The 20,968-nt window shown below is 46.3% G+C and overlaps 1 protein-coding gene across 17 annotated transcripts in view; it reads right to left on the bottom strand.

Moving 5' to 3' along the window:
• Positions 1 to 20,968, bottom strand: part of LOC147300638 (calcium/calmodulin-dependent protein kinase type II delta 1 chain) — a 75,609-nt gene that overhangs the window by 40,733 nt on the left and 13,908 nt on the right. The window lies entirely within an intron of this gene.

Here is a 20,968-nt window from a genome sequence, read left to right as displayed (position 1 = left end):
ATGTTTTCACTGGGTCAGTCTGACAGCGCAACAGGAAGGAGCATCAACAAAGCTGCTTCCTGTTAGACACCAGAAGCCTTTTGTATAAGACAAGCTTCGTATAAGCACGTTACCTGATTGCATTCGTGTCTTACCTTCAGACAACAGTTCTGACTGTGGCAGAAAATCCAGAAAGAAACATTAACGTGTCCGTGCTTTCTGTAAGAACGTGCAGTTTTAGAGTTCGGGTCATAATTTAGAAGCACTTATGGTTCACAGGCTGATCAGTGTGATAACACACAGAAACATGCACCACATGCAGGATGTTACGCATCCCTATTGCATTTCTAATGGTCCAGATGTTGTTGGTACTAGAGCAGGGCGATATGGCCAAAAATATTTATCACGATATATATTTGAAAATTTGCGATAACGATATAACTGACGATATAATTGATGCGAGACAAAATACAACTCCACAACATTACTAGCGCAAAAAGACAACCTTCCATTTATTTTTACTTAAACAAGAAGCTGGTTTTTATGTACATTAAAGCTTTATAAAAATGTAACAGTGCAAATGCAAATTCCTTGCTGAAAGTTTAACCAAAAGGCATTTCCAGTAGAAATGGGCTGACATATCCTGAGCATAACCATGTATAATATCCACTGAAGTTAAAAAGAGGTGCTTTGCAACATTAAACTGCAGTGTGCAGTACGTATTTTTAGGACCATAAGGTGCACGGGATTATAAGGCACATTAAGCGAAACAAAGCAGTCAGATAAATCAAACTTTATTCAACTCATTCTTCTTGCTTCCTCCACTTCTGTACCATTGTTTCATTAATGTTGAATTCTCTGCAGCTGCTCTATTCCCATGTTGTTGCAGTATATTAATGACTAACCTGGTATTGTGGATGGATTATCTCAGTTGTTCTCCTGACTGAAGTTTGGTCCGTTTACAGCATCCTGCCATGCGATTGCATTTGTCTCTAACCATCAGGAACCTTCACGTTAACTTTTATAAGTGGAAAAGTGTTAGTGTTCGTCCTCCAGCTTCACTGTTTATGTTATGCTAACATAGCTGTGTCGCTAGCGATCACGTAGCACATCATTATATACCAGCTAGCCCAACTTCAGTAACCCTACAAACGTCACTGCTGTTTAGTTTCCTGTCTTCATTTATGTTGGAAGTGATAGCAGAGCTGTACGTTTGAATGTTTTCAGAAATCTCTCAGTCAGAACATGCTATATCATGCTTAGGAAACTAGCGAGCTAACTTCCGCTAGCTTCCTGCTAACTTCTAACTCCGTTAAATGTAATAACTTTTGTTTTCATGGATGCCTGGAAGTTAAACTTTATAGTTACACCTGGTAAAGCAGCAATGCTGTTCGTTTTATTAAAGATGAAAGAATTTAGACAGTTTTTAACTCTCAGTGATGCTGCAGTGTTGTTTGACCTGAAGCATACGGAGTTTAGGACCCAGATTACTCCCAGATTTAAGAGCATCTTAGTCCGACAATAACGACGACCGCTTGCATGTTCTGCAAAAAAATGTGCTTTGTCGTGTATCTGACGGACAAACACCAAACCAGTTCCACATCACTGAAGTTGCACCATTTGTACAAACCAATTCTGGTTCATCTGTTTCACTCAACAATCGGCCATGTGCGTATGAAAACAAAGGCACTGCGCATGCGCGTTTTACTCATATTCTATCGCGATATTTCATTTTCCTATCGTTGCCTAACATTGTACCGGTATTACTGTGAACGGTATAATATGGCCCAGCCCTAGTTGGTACAGTAGCAGTTTAAGTCCTAAGTGTGATGAAGGCCTGAGCAAAGCGCCATCATCAGCCAACGCCCTCCATGCAGAAGGCAGGTCGATGTTTGTGTAAAGTTGGTCAGAGGCTTCCTTTGTAAGTGCACATGCAGCATCAGCGTGCTGCCTGCTGTAATTTCCTTTGGGATTAATAAAGTATTCTGATTGAGATTAAACTCTGTACTCAGCATGAAACCATGTGACATGACACATCCTGTTGAATATGCATCTCCTTCTCTGCTCCTCACCTGGTTTGCTTCTCATCATCCTCACGTGCAAATATGGAAAAAGAAGTTGGACTGGCAGTGGGAATCAGGCTCAGCTGCAACATGTCTGCAGGGCGCTGGCAGGTCTGACACCATCTTTACTTTGTGCTGATGAGCCATTGTTACTCTGATGAAACCAGTAAACTGTGGAAAGGCCCCATTAGGCCATAAGCTTTGACTCGCATACAGCATGTTTAGTCTCTCACTGTGACCTTTGGAGGTCACTGTGAGTAAACACTGCACACACATCGTGCTGTATTTGTGATGGAAAAATGAAGAAAGAGCAGCTGGAGGAGGTAACTGCTACATCCCAGCAGCAAACTGCACATGCAACCACATGCTGTCGTCTATACTCCACACTGATCCTAATCTAGAGAGACCACAGACTAGTGCAGATGTTGTGTAGCAGCTGCTGTATGTTCCAATCACACCTCGTCTCCTCAGCTCCTAATCGGACCAATGGGCTGTGCTTTTGCAGGGACCGGTGCTCACTGGGGGATGTTCTTGTCCCGACATCACCCACTCTCTCCGTGTGGCTGCACACCGCTAATCTGTGACGTAACAGGATTAGCAGCATGAGTGCTGCGCTGAGCATCAGCACCTCCGAACACTGGAGGCTCAGTCCTGTTCTTTTTATGTGGACCAATATGAAACAGCTCTTTAATATTAGCACCGATCCATCAATGCCACCGAGTCCAGCTGCCACACGGCCGTGGTCAGGCCGTCACATGGCCAAGAGACGGACAACCTCACTGAGTCACGCCAAAGCCAACGTGGAGAGGTTGGAGTAAGAAAAACATCCAAGTCGACTGAAAGTGTTTAACGTGCAATGGTTCAACATTAATTTAGCACAATGTGAGGTCTTACGGTGCTGTGACAGCATCTTCAGCTTCCTCATTTCTCAGGGTTTTAGAGATTTGACAGGTTTCCTGTAAAATCACAGAGATATCAGACTTGTGCCCATCATCCTCAGAAACACTGACTGAATTAAGACGTGACCGTCTCCAGCCGGGTGTCAGTTTAGGGGCGAGGATGTTGTTGACACAGGGTTGGACAGCTCCTCCTCTGGATACATGAAATCAGCATTTGAACATTTTGGATCCAATCAGGTTCGTCTGAGATCAAAATGTGACGACGAGCTGAACCACGTGTAAGAAATGTGAAGCTAAAAACACACAAACACAACGCACAGTGTGAAGCAGACACTGATGTCACAGCAGCCTCAGCAGCAACAAACTCAGAACAGGGACGGTTGTTGTCTTGTCCTCATCCACCGTCCACGTTTGCTTGGACGAGCAGACTGACTCTGCTCAGTTCAGCTCCGTAACACACACGAGTGTAAAAGGATGCCTTGGCATGTCCAGTGCTAACAGTGCACCGCGTGTTGAGTAAATAACAGTTGTATTTGCGGGTCTGTAATCAAACACGGCGACACAAACAGGTTTGTGCGTCTTCATGTTTACATTTTTCTCCTGGTTGCACCATCAACCTCAGCGATATGCTGGAGCTGCTCATGGAGGCAACGCCGACCCCAAAGCCTCATCGGTGCACGCTTCCTCTAAGAGCTGCCGGCTGCTTCCACCATCAAAGACAAACTCATCCATTCAAAATCACATGTGACAAAGCATGAAGATGGACGTCCTGTACGTCAGTCCTCAGCTCTGTCTGTCTCTGTACCTGTGTTATAAGAGACCACACGAGCTGTAAGAATAAAGCCCTGGAGTCCTGTAACAGTGACACTTTTCATGAAACGAACAAAGTTGTGAGGCCGCGCTGTGACACTGGCCCATTTACAAACCCCCGATGAGCCTCTGAACAGCGTCATCAGGCGCCAGAATGAGGCCGACAGCTATTTTCAACGTGTCCACTGGATGGAAGGAGCCGCCTCCACAGCTCTGTGAAGCACATCTGGTCCCCAAACAGACGATCCGGCCACAGCAGCATCGCTGCAGTGAGAGAACGGGTTGCAGTCCATGACCTCTGACCTTTCCTCCACAGAGAAACACCTGTGGTTCATTAAATCTCGTCAAAAGACGTGATTATTTATCTTTGCCCCATGCATTTAGCAAAGAACAAAACAGCAACAGGCCCCATGCTGGTATCACAGAGAGTAACCCCCGAGGAGCCCAGCAGCCTGGGGGAGGGAGCTGCAAATGAAAGAAGGCTTGGGGACAAAGACAAGGCTTCCTCTAAGGAAAGCATTCTTCACAAAGCATTTCCAGCACATTTCCTGCGTGCACGGCGAGGAGCCCGCACAGGCTCGCCATGAGAACGTGAGCGATACAAACAGTCGCCGTCAGTGAGCCGATCGTGCGGCTGTCTCAGTCTGCTCCAGTGGCAGATCCTTTAGCAGCGCTCATGATGACCGTGGCTTCATGTCGTGGTGGAGCTGCAGACGCTGCCAGGCTCTCGTGTGCAGGTGTGATTGGAAGCAGTTTAATACATGACCTGTCACAATGCAGCTAGCTAAGTGAGACCGTGTGCTGCACAGAGCCTGCTCGAGCTGAGGGGATGAAGCGTTTGGATTTCCCTTAAAGAGCCAGATTTAGGCTGATGCTTCCCACAGTCAGCTCTTAGAAGTCTTATATGTATATTTATGGGTTGCAAAAATGACTTTTCTCAACGTACAATGCAACCTTTCAGACGTTCCTAACACAGCATTGCCAGTACCGGTCACCATACTGGTCCCCAGTGACCCAGCACATTACTGCATGGAGGGTCGAGGCCATCCAGCCCCTCCTGGCACAGAGGGCTTCTCCAGTTATCTGACAGGAGATCCTGTAACTTACAGCACTTCAGGGAAACTTTACTGTTTTCTTTTATTGTGAAAATATTTTGAGGAAAAGCAGATTTTTGCTAGTTGATGTAATCAGCTGTAGTTCTTAGAAAGGTAATCCGAGACCATGTACAGTGACCTCTGACCTGCAGGTTTCCATCCAACCACAGCTGCAGTCTGTCCCCAGTGTGTCAGTATCACCCCACACGTGCTGCTGTGAACTCCACACATCTACACTTAAATCAGGGGGACCTTTGATTTGCAGCCATCAGGATCATTTTTATGTGTCTGTATTATATTAAACACACACATTAAAAGTGAATCTGTCCATAAACTGCACTCAGTTTACTCCTTCCTCACTGTGAGCATCATTCATTATTAATAAACCAGTAATGAAGGTCAGGATATGCATTTTTATTCCAGTCCATTCTTCTTTAGCAGCGTTTAAATAACCTTGATCAGATTTGATGGTTTTGTTACAGACTTTAAAAAAGTGTTTTTCTTTCACACATGTGGGATTAAATTGTTCAAATGTAGAAAACAGTGATGTCATGTTCTGTGACCCAGGCACAGAGAGACTTGATGAATTTAGGAATCTCATGATTTAATAAAGAAATTTGCAGACTTGCACAGAGATGGTAAAATAATGATGCCTGATAGCGGAGACGAGGACAGCAGACGACGAGGACAGAGAGGAACAGGTTTAAATGCACCGAGGACACAGTCAGAGGGAACTCGGGACACACATGTAGGGGTGCAGGGACTGACAGAGACGGGGAAGACGTCTCATCGTGACGAGTAAAGGTTACCTTGCCTGGCTGGGCAGCTCTCTGGGTGCTCGGCACCCCAAAGCTCTGATCCTAGAAGCGCCCCTGGCACCAGGTAAGGAAAGCGCTGGCGTCTGTTTTCAGGAACAACTGAGCCTCGGACACCTCGGGCGTGTTAACTTAATGGAAGCTTGTAACAGAGTCGCTGTGCAGCTTTCTACGAGCCGCCACGCTGACTCATAAAAACTGTTTACTGTGCCAACAGTGACGCACATTTGAGTGAGTCACTGTCGGGTGAGTGTGAGAGGGTGGAAGAAGGTCGCAGGTCCACTGGAGAGCACATATTTCTGAGGTAAACATTTACGCGTCGTCCTGCGAGTCTCATTTTCTTTAAAAAATGTAGACTACGAACAGCATCCTGTCTACGGTCGCACAGCAACAACAAAAAGCCCAAAGCAGGTGGTGAGTGCTGCCAGAGGGTCAAAGGAAGCTCGGCCTCAGGGAAGAGAAGAGGAAACCACCACCAGAGGCCTCAGACAACGCGTGGGACGGATAACGGTGACCCCATCTTCTGATGAAACATCACTGCTGCTGGTCATCCACCACAGAAGAAGAATGAACAATCACTGCGTCTGTCTGACTGCAAACAGGTGAACCTGGTCATCAGTCAGCTCTGACCATGTGACCATGAATGACTGATAAACAACATCAGTCAGGAATCAGAGACGAATAAGAACCGTGCGACCAAAGGCTCAGAGTTTCAAGTACGACAGAAACATCCAACACAATATACACCCCACATCACTGTTCTGATCCAGGGTCAGTTTCCATCAGCAGAATGCACTCGTCTGCACTCGGCCATTCACAGTGACTGTTCAGTCTCACTAACGAGGGGGAAGAGTCAGAAGCTTCGACACAGTTTCAGCTGAGAATTCAATTTCTTTCCAATCACCTTTCAATAAAAATGATATTTTTACATTTTCCACCTGTCGGGGAGCTACAGCAGCAAAGGCCAGGACAGAGGGAAGTGTGCCTGAGCATGGTCTACCAACTAACAGATCTATCCAGGGAAACTGATCCTGTGTGTGACGCCACACCAAAACAATGAAAAGAGGATAAACTGACAGTAATAATAGAGTCTGCCTTAGATCCGCTGACTCGATGCAGGACTGATAGACAGCCTTCAGTGTGCTGTACAGGCTGGGCAAGGACGAACTAAATGCTCTGTATGGATATTTCAAACCTGTTTCCACAGCTAACACGTCCCCAGCAGAGAAAGCAGCACTTGTGTCTGTAAAAGTGAAGAGATAATTGTCACAAGGTCCCAAATTACCTTCAGTCCTAAACTACAGTCGACAAAAGCTCTAAAGTCCCACCTGGTGCCGCTTCCACTGCAGTCCTGAGGCCTGTTAGTCTTGTTATTCAGCAGTTTGGCTGCTTCATCACAGCAGCTGCACAATTGCTCTCAAAGCCAGCAGATGATGCAGGTAATATGTCTTTAGACACCATTCAGGGGCTTCTCACTGCGGAGGTCACAAAGCAGCTCTGTTGCATAATTACAGCTGAGGATCCAGCGCAGGTTTGACGCTCGGCAGGAATCCTTCTGTTTCAGGCTCCTGCTTATCAAAGGTACTCTGGCCGCAGGGTCACATACTGAGGGTTTGGATCGTCCCCCTCTGGGGAATGCTGCCCTGCTTACTGCCATGAAGGCTTCAAGTACAGTAGTGAAGTGTGTGCTCATGTTGGTGTACAGCAGTGGTTCCCACACTTCCTTTGCTGGCCCCCCCGCGACGGCTCTGCGGCCACCCTCAATGCCCCCGCTGGTATACACTTTGTCGTTTTGACAGATCTGTTCCAGCTTGCCTGACATTACGCTGTGTGCCGAGTTATGCATGTGTTGGATGGCTGCAGAGACCGGCGTACAGCAGAGAAGGCAGGAGATTCCTTGGAGCGTTGATTTGTTTTTGTCTACACTAGGATTAAGTACGAAATAGAATCGTGTGCATTTACAATGTTACACATGCAGACGTGAAAATGATGGGTCGAACCTTCAAAGGCCAGGGTTCGGTTAGTTCGAGCCTTCTGCTGGTCTTCTACCCTGGCTGATGTAAGCACTCATCGCAGGGTGACAAGCTTTCATCTCTCTGCAGGTTCATATTTGCAGAGACAGTGTGGTGTGCATACAGCTTTTCTTTCCTTCTGTTTTGCAAGAGTTTCTAAGGGTTTGGCATCACACCCAGTTGTTTGCATTTTCTGGAGCAATTAGAGCTACTGCACATGTGCCCAAGCAGGTACGGGCTTGCACGGCTCCCAGAGACTGCAGGAATGTGCTGCTCAGCGACTGGCTGGCAGCTGTTCCACCCAGCTTTTCGTGGAGGTTGCTGTCACATTACAAACGTTCCTGTCACGACCTGTTGTGTACAACGACAGCAAGTCTGTGCACCATGTCTACTGCACAAGCAGAGAGCAAATGCAGTCTGTCCGTGTCAAACGACAACTTAGTCACAAAAACTGAGCTTTTCTAACACATGCTATACACACACTGCTACGCACAAAATGCAAGAAAACGTTTCAGCACTTGGGCCAAAAACACAGCGTAACCAGGCTACGGAGGCAAGCAGGACAAACCACCACGCCAGATAAGGGTCACGGATTCAGACTGGATCTAGCTGCGCTCCAGTCACGGTCCAGTTCGGTCTGTTTCAGATCCATTTATAGGGGTTTGCTTTGTCCCGACTTGATCAGAGTTACTTTTAAACACGCTCATCCTCCCAAAGTGACACCAAAATGTTCAACATCTCTGCAATCTCTCATAGCACGTTTGCCTGATACAAACCTTATCTTCATCACAGACTTTGAAGGTGACGTTTTTTATTGGCCAGTCTTCCTGTTAACAGTAACTGAGTGAAAGAGCAACCACCCAATCAGTGAAGACCGATGTCAGATCCCAGGAGAAACGCTTACACTGCCGAGCATCAGAGATCTCATGCTAAAAAACGACGCTTCTTTCAGTATCACAGTCAGCAGTGACAGACGCAGATATTCCTCCAGACTGAATTAAAACTTTAACATTAAAAAGGAGGCCCTGCACTTATCTGCCTGTTGCCATGGCGAGTCCTGGTGGTGCTAACACGAACACACTGACAGCTGATTGCTCTGAGCTGAACGCAGAGTCTGATGGTGGCTTGTGGCCAACCAGTACCTTACAACATGGTACTTAGTCACCGTTCAATAACTTCTCTTCTTTCCAAGCAACAGGACACTGAGAAGAAATGTTGTGTTTGAGTTTTTGAGAATCAATGAAAGCGTTTCTACGAAAACACAGCAATAATGCAACAACCGCACTACTGGTACAGCTGCTGTTAGAGGCTGGGAGCAGACAGTAGAGGATGTGTCCACGTTGATTTCTTATGCATCAAACCTGTGAGTCGTGCAGTGAAAACTACTGAAGTCTGTCACTGCTCAAGCATTATGTGACAGGAGGCCAGAAGCACACTAAATACACTTGATGGTCATTTTTAAAGTCGAATGTTCCCGTTCAATTTCATTTTTTCCATCTTTCTGTGCTCAGTTCACACGTTTGCCTTCAATTCATCTGAAACTGTGTCCAGTAATATGCTGCTGCCACAGTCCTGCATGTGACTGTGATATTGGGATCCAACCACACAAACATGTCTCTGACACGTCCACATCCCTCCTTTGAAATCTCATTCATCTTTTAAAAACATGTTTTGATTAATACAAACATTTATTTCTGCAGTGGAACAGAAGTACGCGTCTCCCTGACCACCACCTAATGCTGCTGCTGCTGCAATAGACAGGCTCCTATTTGAATGAGCCGGGCATAATCTGGACACATTTGCATGAGCAGCAGAGGAGGAGACGGCTAAAAATAGATGCTACTATAAAGCAAAGCTCTGTATTCTTTCACACGTTCGTTACACGAGTTGTTTAAAAGCCAGTACAGGAAAAACAAGCTGTTTAACTTTGTGTGCCCAGAATGAACTGCTGCAAATAAAGTTTGATGTATAATGAAGACTAGCTGTGCATTTGTGCCTTTGATGAGCTGTGACAATCACATGAGGCCAAATGTAACCGTGTAGACTGTGTACATGTAAACATGTAGCTCGTCCAGTCCTCTGTTACGGTACCACGATGTTTCCATGGCTACAGGCATAACTGGGTTGGACATTTTGACCTAAACGAGCAGCTGTTATTACTCTGGTTTCTCTGTTGAGCTCTACATTTAGAGACTAATATCTTTCTGCTGAAGCCATTCATGTTAAGTCTCAAAGTGCATTTAGACTTTTACCAGGCGCCAGTCAGCTCTGAGCTAATCCTGCAGTTATCTCTTTATTTATACGATACGTTTAAAAAATGCCCGACATCCTCTCTTCCTGTCATCGGTTGGCTACAACAACCATTAACGACATTAATAGTTTGGTTACCTTCACACAAAGTCTATAAAATCAAATCCCACGTATTAGATTTGGATGCCCGTCGTGATGCAACCCACGGATTTGCATCTCCTCCATATTTGAACCGAGGCTCTTTGTCGTGTGAATAACTATGTTGGAGCGATCCAACTGAAGCAGGTCAGGTTTGTTGTTGTGACTTCACAGGCTGGTTGGACATGATGGTTTAATGACTCGCATGTATTTTTCACATCACTATCATCTCTAATAATAATGATGACACCATGGATACCAATGGAAAGAATGAAAATACATGAAAATACATCGTACGGTTCAGGAAAAAGTTTGAATCTCAGCAGGAACAATTTAGCGGCAGAAACATTTCACTAGTAAGAGCCAGGACTCGGCGATATGACCCAAGATTCATATCTCGATATTTTTTTAAAGCCATAAGTTAAGAACAAAAAGAGAGTTCTAGTCACACTGTGTCCCAGATGTCACACGGGCACTTTTATTAACATACAGCATAGAGTTACATGAAGAAATTACTCAAAAATAAATTATCAGCATTTATTAAAAATAATGCTCCATAAATAAAAGAAAACAATGTTGTTTTTGTGCATAACAAAGAGCTCACAACTGTGCAGTCAGAATGTAAACTAACAGACGCTGAGCACAATAACAAAGATTTCACAGCTGCTCTGTTCCCGCTTCATAACCACGTCTCTGAACAGCTGCCATTTATGGTCCTTATACACAGTACGGTAATATTACGTCGAAGCACAGTACGTATCACTCCGCGAGGCTCAGCCGTAATGCTCCGACAACCCATCAAGCGGTGCAGCTCCGTAGCTTACCAAAGTTGTAAAACATTTTTTGACAGATTGCTGAGCGCCGTGTTCCACCTAAGATCGGTTCGCGGCCATCAAGCACAACCAGAACATACATAAGGCGCGCTGTCAACGTTTGAGAGAATGAAAGGATTTTGGGCTGTGCAGCCCCTGTGGGCTGCATGGCGTTAGCGTGGTTAGCTCGTTAGCGCGTTGATGCCGTCAAGCCCCACAACTCGCTAACGGAGATTTGCCGTGTCCATCTGGTCGCTGCCTGCAGGTGAAGCGATGGGGGAGGAGGGGGAGTTGTGTTCAGTGAAGGAGAGGCGGAGTAACGTTGCGTAGAGACAAAAGTGGACGAAAGAGAGGCAAACCTGTGGCTCCACAACTATAATTATAACGTAACATAGACTTTATCGATATAAAGGATATGGTCACATCTTATATCTCATATGAAAATATCTCGATATTTTTAAAAAACTCGATATATCTCCCAGCCCTAGTAAGAGCCAGGGTCCTTTGCAGACTCTACACTGAGACACGCTGGACAACCAATCAGACGTGGCTGCAGTGGGTAGACTTGCACATATAGATGTTCTCTTCATTGCAACAAGGGCTGCCACAAATGATTATTCTGATAGTCGACTAGTCACCGATTATTTCTGCGATTAGTCGACTAATCAGATCCATTAGACGTACAGCTTATTGCACCAGCAGCATCTGCTCTTATATAACTATCATTAGCTTACAGCTTTAAGTGTTTAAGGTGCTAACTAACAATAAAGACAAGATGATAGTTTATTAAATTTTAATGAAATTTGCAGATTGTTTCGGTGAAGTTTAATAAACTCCTTCTATCTAAACTATAACAGGACACCGGAGTAGATTCTCCAGCATCTCACACTTCTGATAATCAGCTGTCTGCTTGAGTTTATTCAGCTGTGTAAAAACTTTAATCTCAGCCAAACCGATTTACTCAGGAACAAATAAAATACTACAAAAAGCCAAACAATAACATTTTAAGTTATCTAAGTGACTCATATATCATGTTTACCTGAGTAATGAAAGACGGCGGTGGGTTTGAAAACGATCTGCCGGGAGTCCGGTGTTCTCACGGCGCTAGTTAGCCTAGCCCCCGGCTAGCTATCGAGCTAGTGGGTAACAAACGTCTCCGAAAACGTCGGAGCGCTTTTGAAAATATGTGGTGTCCTGATAAACTGAGCAGATATTTGAGGTTTACACAGCTACATTCTTACCTGAAAATATGTTAAACGTTTATTTTGTGACCCAGAAAGAATAATAAGAGTAACATTAAAACTAACTAGCTGCCGCCATTGTTGGAAACTGAGCTGGGCCGCGCTATGAATTCTGGGACACAGCTTCTTCTTCTTCGGGGTTTAACGGCAGCTGGCATCCTTGTACATGCAGTGCTGCCATCTTCTGTTTCAGTCCGTTATTACACTCTTAAATCCTGCTACTTATTCCTGCGTCTTTTGGGATCTTACAAAGCTTCAAACGACGCGTCGACTATTAAATCAGTCGTCGACGGTTTTGATAGTCGACGTAATCGTGACTAGTCGACTAATCGTGGCAGCCCTAATTGCAACAAGGGGAAAAAAAGAAAAAGTGCTGCATTGCTTTGCTTGCTCTCAGCTTGATCTATCCACCAGCTCCCTCTGAAATACAAATCTAAATCTTTTCTGCTGCCCTCTCACATCTTTGATCATCTACTACTGAGGGAAACTGCATTTGTGCAGGAGGAGACGAGCACTTTCCTCCTGCTTGTGTTCAGGAGGTTCAAAGGCTGCTGGATTGCACTGCTGAGCGGACCTTCGTAGTCTGCTGCCACGTGCTCAGTGAAAATGCAACTTTAAAAGGTTGGCATGCAGCCAGAGGACGGTCTGAATGAAATCAAGTGCTGAAAATGTCGTCTTTCCTTTCATGCAGTCGACTGTTGTTACGTTTAGCTGCCAGGCAGCATCCAGCTCAACTTGCCCTGCAGCTTTCAGCCTGCTCACCTTTTTCCACACAAAGTGAAAGTAATGAGTGTGGACGAGCTGAATGACTGTCACAAGTACAAGCTTGTAGTGGAAGAACTGCAGCCTCTGAACAGAGGAAGCAACATCTCAGGAGGCTGTTTGGTTTGGAAACTGCAGCTTCTCGCTGTGAGGAGCTTCTATGTCCTCCTGTGTCTCTGTGGGTTTCTTTGACCCAAGGACACGCCTGCTAGGCTGATTACCAATTCATGTCCCACAGTCATCCAGAGTAGTGGACAAATGGTTATCTGTCAGTGCTTCAAAGCGTGTTGTGGTAATCTGCGGATCAACCCAAGCTGGATAAGCATTTATGGTGGATGGAGGCTAAATCAGTTGGATCACACTTAAAATGGCATCAATAAAATAATAGAAACAGCATTTAGTTAGATAAATAAAGGACCTCTTAAGCCTCCAATCCTCTCACGTTTGTATATTGTCCAGAAAATCGATGTCATTAAGTGATGCAGCCTGGGCCTCGTGGGGTGAATTTCAATCACACCGCTGCCCTGGTGCAGCTGATTGAGGCCCTCTGAGTGGAAACGTTGCTGTTCCTGTGAGTGATGGCTGCATCGGTGCTGCTCACGGTGACATGCAGCTCCTCACAGAGACACGCTGGAGTTGAACCTTCAGCTCACTCAGAGTCTTTCCAGAGTCGCAGCTGAGTGTGGGGCTAACAAGCTCTATCAAAGCTCAGCTACACATCGACTCCTCTCACCTGGTGGTAGCTGTGTGACGCAGACGAAACGCAGACTTATTCTGATCATTCAACCAAAGAACGCAGTTCCTCACTCACTGAGGAGACGGCTGCATAGACCGGATACTATTCTTTGTCCCAATGACAGACGGGGAGCCTGGTGCTGCAAAGCACTTTAAACTTATGTTAGAAAAAACAAAGTAAACAACAAGTCACAGCTGATGTCAACAACAAAGCAACTCTGTGAAGCTGCAGAGAACTGATGGGTAAACTGTTCACTGACTTTGAACATAGGCTCTGCATCCACCTGTAGTTGAATGAAAGTATGTGGCTACAATCATCCGTATGCTGCTAACAACAACTGAAGTGTTGCTGGTTACATAAAGACCCCAACGGTCCAATGGGTGTCCTGCTAAATGTTGCCGGGAGTCAATTTTGAGATGCACCGTTCAGAGAGTGTACTCCTCACCCTGTCTGTGTAAGGCTCGAACCGTGGGTACAGAGAGGACTGAGGATGTGAGGTAAAAGCTGCTGAAACAGTGACACCTGGTTTCAATCAGCCCACTGAGGTTAGAGGCAGTCAGGGGTGCAGGAGGCTGCAGGGCCATGCATCTATTACAGGGAAGAACACACACTGACAGAGTTTTAGAGCAACTTCTTTGTGCCTAATGTCACAATAAAGCTTATCTTATCTTATTGGCATCCTGCCACAACTGCCGACCAATCATTCGGGGATACACATATTTGCCTAGCAACCAGAGGTTACCGGGAGGTCACGGGCCGGTCACTGGCCTCAAAGCGACCCTCCTGCAGTCCTGCTGCAAAGTGTGGAACCGTGGTCGCGTGTAGATGTGGTTAGCCTTCTGTCCCATGTTTGAACACCAACAACAGTAAATGCAAGTAAACATGAGCAAAGAGGACGCACTGACACGGCTGTGGAAGCATGAAACCCAGCTTGAGTGCTGTGGGTAGCTGAGGATGGAGACAAACACTTTGCTAGAATCTAAACTCCGTCATGTTTTAAACACATAAACCTACTGAACCGCGTGGGCTAAAAATAGTGAAATAAATAAAAAGAGCAGCTCTGTGTAGTTCGCTGCCCCGGGGGGGAGGGGGTGGGGGGCAGCAGTGAAACCCAGCTGGTCGGTGCAGCCCCCCTCTCTAACAGCTGGGTCTGTCCTCTTCCTGTTTACAGCACCTCCCTCACATAAAGAGGCGGAGCCACGAGCGTGTAAATGTTTGCAGCTTACAGACGCTGAATGAACCACATGAACAGTGACTCTGCAGGGATCATCTTTCTCCACTTTTATTTTTATTCACTGCCAAATTCTGCGTTTTCATTTGAAGCACATCCTCCTCCGCTCAGCCACTGAAGCGTGTCGGCACTCTACGCCCTGAGCTGGGGTTAGGGTGGATGCTGTTGATAACAGCGGACCGTGTGCCCACAGCAGCGTCCACTGATGATGCCACCTGCCTGGCCTCATGCTGATGCCACGCAGTGGAGGCTGCACAGACAAAAAGCTTCACTAGCATGCACAGTGACATCAATCTGGTTTTTAACAGACGTCCAACAGCAGATGTGCTGGGTGTTCCTGCTAGCCGTCTCTGTGTCCTCTCTCTGCTTGATGGTGAACTTCACTGAAGGCTGTGGACTCCATCCATCCATCTTCTTCCACTTATCCAGGGTTGTGGGAGCAGCCCAAGCACCACCCTCTTCATAGCCACCTCCTCCAGCTTCTCTGGGGGAACACTGAGGCATTCCCAGGTCTGCTGAGAAATATAATCTCTCCAGCATCTTAAACAGATGCCGAAGCACCTCGACTGGCTGTATCTGACACAGAGGCTCTCCACTGAGCTCCGCTCCAATAAAGGAGAGGCCAGCCACTATTGCTCACTTCTGCTGCGTCCACAACCTTGTTCTTGACCCACAGCTCCTGACCATCGTGAGGGTGTAAACCGACTGCTTCGCTTTTTGTGCTCAACTCTCCCTTTACCACGATGGACCGTCACAGTGTTCGCATCAATGATTCCACACCGATACCTTTATCAATCTCTTGCCTTTCCGCTCACTCGTGAACAAGATCCCCAGATGTTTCAACTCGTGCCTCGCCCAGTCAGCACTCCGTCAACCTTTTCCAGCTGAGCAGCACGGTCTCAAATTTGGAGGAGCTAATTCTCATCACTTTTTTGTGCAGTCATGTTCCAACATGACTGCACAAAAGTTGGGCTTACTACGAGCAGTAAGCCCAACTCCTGAGAACGAACCTCCCCCCGTCATCCCCCGTCCACCAAACGTGCAAAGGACTGTATTCCTGGCAACCGCAGCCAAAGCCAGACTCATCCATCGGGTTGCCACACGGAGAAGTGTGACTGGTCACTCCTGCACGGCTCGACAGTCCAGTGGTGGCGTGTTTCCACAACTACGTGCATGCAACGCTTTGCATTGTGCAGGGGGACGTGAGGCTTGGATGCAGTTGCTCAGCCATGGAAACCCATGAAGCTCTCTACACACTGTTCTTGTGCGAATCTGACACGGCAATGGCAACAAAAATGGCGCCCAGTTTTGCCTGACTATTTGTTGGTCACCTGGAAGAAGCAATTCGATATAACCACCAAACTGACCCTTTTCTACCACTTGTGTCTTTGGAGCAGCACTTTTACTCTGGAAGGGAGCGAAGGACGAAGGAAGTTTAACCCTTGACACCAAAGTACCAACAAAAAGACAAATCTCCGCCCCCTCGCTGCACTCCAGACCTACTGATCTGAATACATTACTACATGCTGGAAGTTTCCACCCAAGCCACCTCACAGTGATCCACATGTATCAGGGACCTTTAACCCTTTACAGCCGGTCGGAGCAGACACGCTCTGTTGTGCGTAACTATTTTTAAATCCCAGTAGCACTGCAACCACGTAAGCTAGCGCAATAATTTTTTTTGCATATGAAACCGGAGGAGTTGTACTTACATCTTATGCCATCATCTTCTCCTAGGTCACGGTTTCCTTCCACATAAAGCTTTGCAAAAACTGCATAAAAAGCACTTGCAGGAACAAAAACATAATATTCCAGAAACACGCTTTGCCGATCCGATCAGCTGTTCGTAACACTTCCTACGTTGGAATAGACGTCAGCGCGAACTTTTGCATGTCCGCCATGACCTGCCCGAAACCGGAAGTGACGTCATTTTCGCAGAAATGTAGTCTTTTTTACCATCAGGGCCTCAGGGCCTATACTGGTCTTTTTAAAAGTTATCTTTGACTTTGTGACTTTCTGTGTGGTTTCTGGGATGCTGAGGACTCATATTGCACTGCTGGAAATAGTTTATTTTGATGCATATGCTGCTTTTTTGCAAATTTGCATCATAATATTTATTTTCGTTTTTCCTGCAGTGTATAAAAATTGGTGTATTTCAAAAATAAAACTATGAAGACACTCAAAATAAATTTCCTGTGGTGGGAAACTATTTTGTGCAACTTTTTTGTATTTACAGTTTTGAGGGATAAGCCTCTTAAATTTCTCTAACTAGAAATATATGTTAAAAAAGCAAAAACGATTTTCAATTTTTTTGTAGTTTATTGCACTTTTTTGCAATTTATGTAATTACTATGCACTTAATGAATACATATTATTAAAATCTGGGCTATAATGGTTGTATTGATGTATAGCAACTTGAAATGCTCCCAAAAATGGCTCCACAGCATGTAAACATATAATATAAGCTCTGGCGGACTTGGTTTTATGGTAGGTCTTAAAGGGTTAAAGAACCACCAACGATACCTGATAAGAGGGGTAAAAAAATTAGAGCTAAGGTCTTGGAAAGCTCTGGTCAGCTGGTTTATTTGTGAAGGTGCGATTGGTCCATTTCAATTTATTGAGTATTTTTTTTAAATAAAAAAAAAGTGATGACATTTTTTAACGACCCTGATGAAGCCACGAGCCGAAACACATTGGTCACTTAATAAAGTTGTTTCCTGTTACTTTGAGCGGAGTCTCCACGTCAGCTCATCTGGAGGCCACGTGCAGTTTGAAAGTCTGCACCTCTGCGGTGACCTCTGCGGTGACCTCTGCGCACTGAGGCGTCTGGCCCGACATAAACCCAACTGAACCACACGCCTCAGGGTCCACTGACCCCACGCCCCTTTCATAACTGAGGAGCTGCTGTCGTTTTGTTACAGCGCCACTAACCACTGACTGAAAGACTCCTCTTTACTTTGCCACACCGTTAATCACAATCAAGGTAAAGTGACAAAGACTTCCTGCAGAGCAAATGGGCCTCCTCACAGTTTGCCTGAAGCCGCTGAAACCTTAAAGAGCTGCGTTTGAGTCGGTGTTCATGATCCTCCTTCATGGTTGTTGGCTGTGACAGGCTCTCCTGGTGTTTCCCATGAGTGCATCTTTACTCACATTGTTTTGATGACATACTTACACTCGTTGCAATAACAACGTAAATGCTGTGACGGTAAAAATGGGACGTATAACTTTAATCCCACGTGACGACCTGTGATAACACTGTGTCTGGATCTGGACTTTACTGCGACCTCACTGCTCGTCACAGATTTCTCCTCCTCACCTCTCTGTCTGTGAATATTTGTCATCTTCCAGACGTAGCTCAGTCCTGCTACGTCTACACGGACAGCACAGCGACATATCTGACGTAGGAGACACGTGCTGTAAGGACGATCGGCAGAACCCGGGAGAGTTTGATGTGAGGGATCGGGTGAGGTCAGTGTTTACATGAAGCACTTTTATCCTGGTTAGGCTTTTAATCCGGTTACTTGTGTCCACGTAAACACGGCTCCTGCAGGAAACATGGCCTGACGCCAAACTCGCATTAGATCAGGACTCTAATCTCCTGCGATTAAAGAAGAAACCGGTCCTACTGATAGCCCGCAGCACACGTGTGTTACAGACGTGTGTGAGGAAAGTCCTAGAAATCCATCATATAATCCTAAAGCGTCACCGCGTTGTTCTCCAGACTCCTGCTGATGGTCACGGTTGGACTAAAGGTCATGAGGAAAGTAGTCGGCCTGCACAGGACCGTTATAGGACACAGCTGTTGCTACTGCCACGTCCTCCTCACAGATGTCATGTTGAAACCGGTCCTGCAGATTCAGGGACCGTCTGAGGAAACAATCAGGAGGACATAATCCCAAGTAAGGGAGCGAGCGGGGAGGTGTGTCCGGCCGCAGTGACGACAGCACGAGAGTGGGATTATAAACCCTGGATTACACACAAAGACACAAATCCACCACAGGCCCAGGTTCTGCTTTTGACACACGATCTGGAATGAGGCTATACTGAGCCACACAGGCTATTTGAGGTCAAACAGTTGCTTTAATTACAGCGCAGAGCGCTGATTAGCTGTGACGACCATCACTCGAGTCTGAGATGGCCAAGCTTTTATATCAGACAGCGTCGAGCAGTCGTATCCACGGCGTGGCGATGAGGCCGTCACTCTCTCACGGTCATAATGAGAGGAGAAGTGTGACATCAGAGCCTGTTCAGGCTGCTGGATCTCAGGCTTGAGTGGGAGGAAACCGGTGGCAGGTCTCACTGTCGTTTCTCAAAATGACGACAATGAGAAAAGTCAGCGCCGGAACAACATGTGCGTTTGGATGTGCCGTACAGGATCAGAAATATTCTCTTTAATCCTGACAGTCTCATTTCAGAACGTCTCAATAACACAGACGCTTGAATCGTCCACAACAGCTCATTTGTTTAGCAGGGAGTCGTCTGTGCATCGATTTGCATTGGACTGCAGCTTCTCACACACCAAACCTCTGAAACACACACGGGCGTCTCCTGTAGCTCACGGAGGCAGTTTGCAGAAGTGAGTCACCCTCGAGTGGAGGCGTTTAATCTCAACAGCGGTGTGACACAACCTCGAGTATCTCAGGCTGCAGCTGCCGTGACGGCTCCCACACTAAATCCAAACGGGTAAAGAAACTGATAATGAGTTCAGCCTTTGATTGAACCTGCAGGCCCACACGAGGTGATGACCAACAGTCAGAGCACTGAAGCGCTGTTACAGCAGACAAGCTTTACAGGTTTGTTCAGCGCTGATTTAAAAGGAAAATCAATCAAACGCATAATTTCCCTCCATTTAATCAGACGTTTCTTTGTGGACTGCGGTCCACGCCAAAGCGAGCCACAGCTGGGAGAGGATCCAAACGATCTAAATTACTGTCACAGCGCACGGGGTCAACGGGGCAGCTGAACGAACTGAAACACTGGCAGTCTGCGCCGCCTGAAAGTCGTCTCCAACATGAAAGATTAACGGGGCTAGCCTGGTCTGGAAAGTTCATGCAGAGGTCGTGCTGTTCTTTGTGCTTACAGCGGAGTAGGGTTGGGCGATTACACTGACCACCGACGACAGGCCGAGCCTTTCACCGATCGTTTTTATAAGAGCGCCCGATTTATGTGCCCAAGAGTTTGTAACATGCTGGCTGAAGCTGAGAGAAGCAGGCAATGTTTTAACACCACAGAGCAAAGTGGCATACATGACAAATGGATACACAAACTCATTGTCTTATACAGGGGCTGGCTGTGGCGCAGGGAGAGCAGGTCAGCTACCGACGGGAAGGTCGGTGGTTCGATTCCTGGCTTCCGCAGTCTGCCAAATATGCTCGGGCAAGATCCTGACCCCGAGTGTGGCCTCAGCGTTGCTCAGTTTGAGTTTAGAAGTGCATGAATGTTGTGTGGACAGCAGAAAAGTGCTACGTAAGAGTCGGTCCATTTACTCATAACAGAAGGACAGGCCGTGGCCCATGTTCAGAAAAAACTAAATACTTTATTTTTAAATCAACGGTGGGAAAACGAGACAGTGGCTTCTTTTTCCACTGTAAGCGTCTTTTGTGCGACTGGCACGTCTCAAATGAATAATCTAAAAACTATTAACACTGAAACAGACAAAACGTAGAAATTCTAAATGCACAAATCAGTCGGTGCATGAGCACATCGCTCCACCCATGGAAGAGTCTGCATCAGTTACCGGACGGACGAATGCCGGGGGAAAGGCTTTACATATCGCAGCCTTACAGCAGAGCAGGGATTTACAGGACAGACTAACTCATTAGGCATTTTGTTTCAGTGCTTTTTCTCAGACTCATCCTTTCAGATCCTGATAGAATTCAAAGATTATTCACAATTAGCAACTATACAATACGTTTAGTATCGCCACAGACTGACACATGTACAAATGCATCGACGAACGGAGACCGTTTCCCTGAGGGGAGCTGGAGAGAGGCGCTATGATGGGGAGAGACTTGTTCAGAGGCAGCTGCACGCTCAGAGAGGCTGCAGCTGAAACGTGCCAGGCGCTACAACCACTGGCTGTTTAGCTCTGCTCCAGAAATCTGACGTTTCCCTGAAAGATGGAAA

Source organism: Aulonocara sp. 'chitande type north' Nkhata Bay, unplaced genomic scaffold (genome assembly GCF_057382095.1).
Source record: "Aulonocara sp. 'chitande type north' Nkhata Bay isolate Kocher_YH1m ecotype deep benthic unplaced genomic scaffold, A_spYH_male_GT1.1 unmapped_scaffold_20, whole genome shotgun sequence".
NCBI lineage: Eukaryota > Metazoa > Chordata > Actinopteri > Cichliformes > Cichlidae > Aulonocara > Aulonocara sp. 'chitande type north' Nkhata Bay.
The sequence above is the reverse complement of the archived record's forward strand: the minus strand, read 5'-3'. Positions and strand labels throughout refer to the sequence as shown.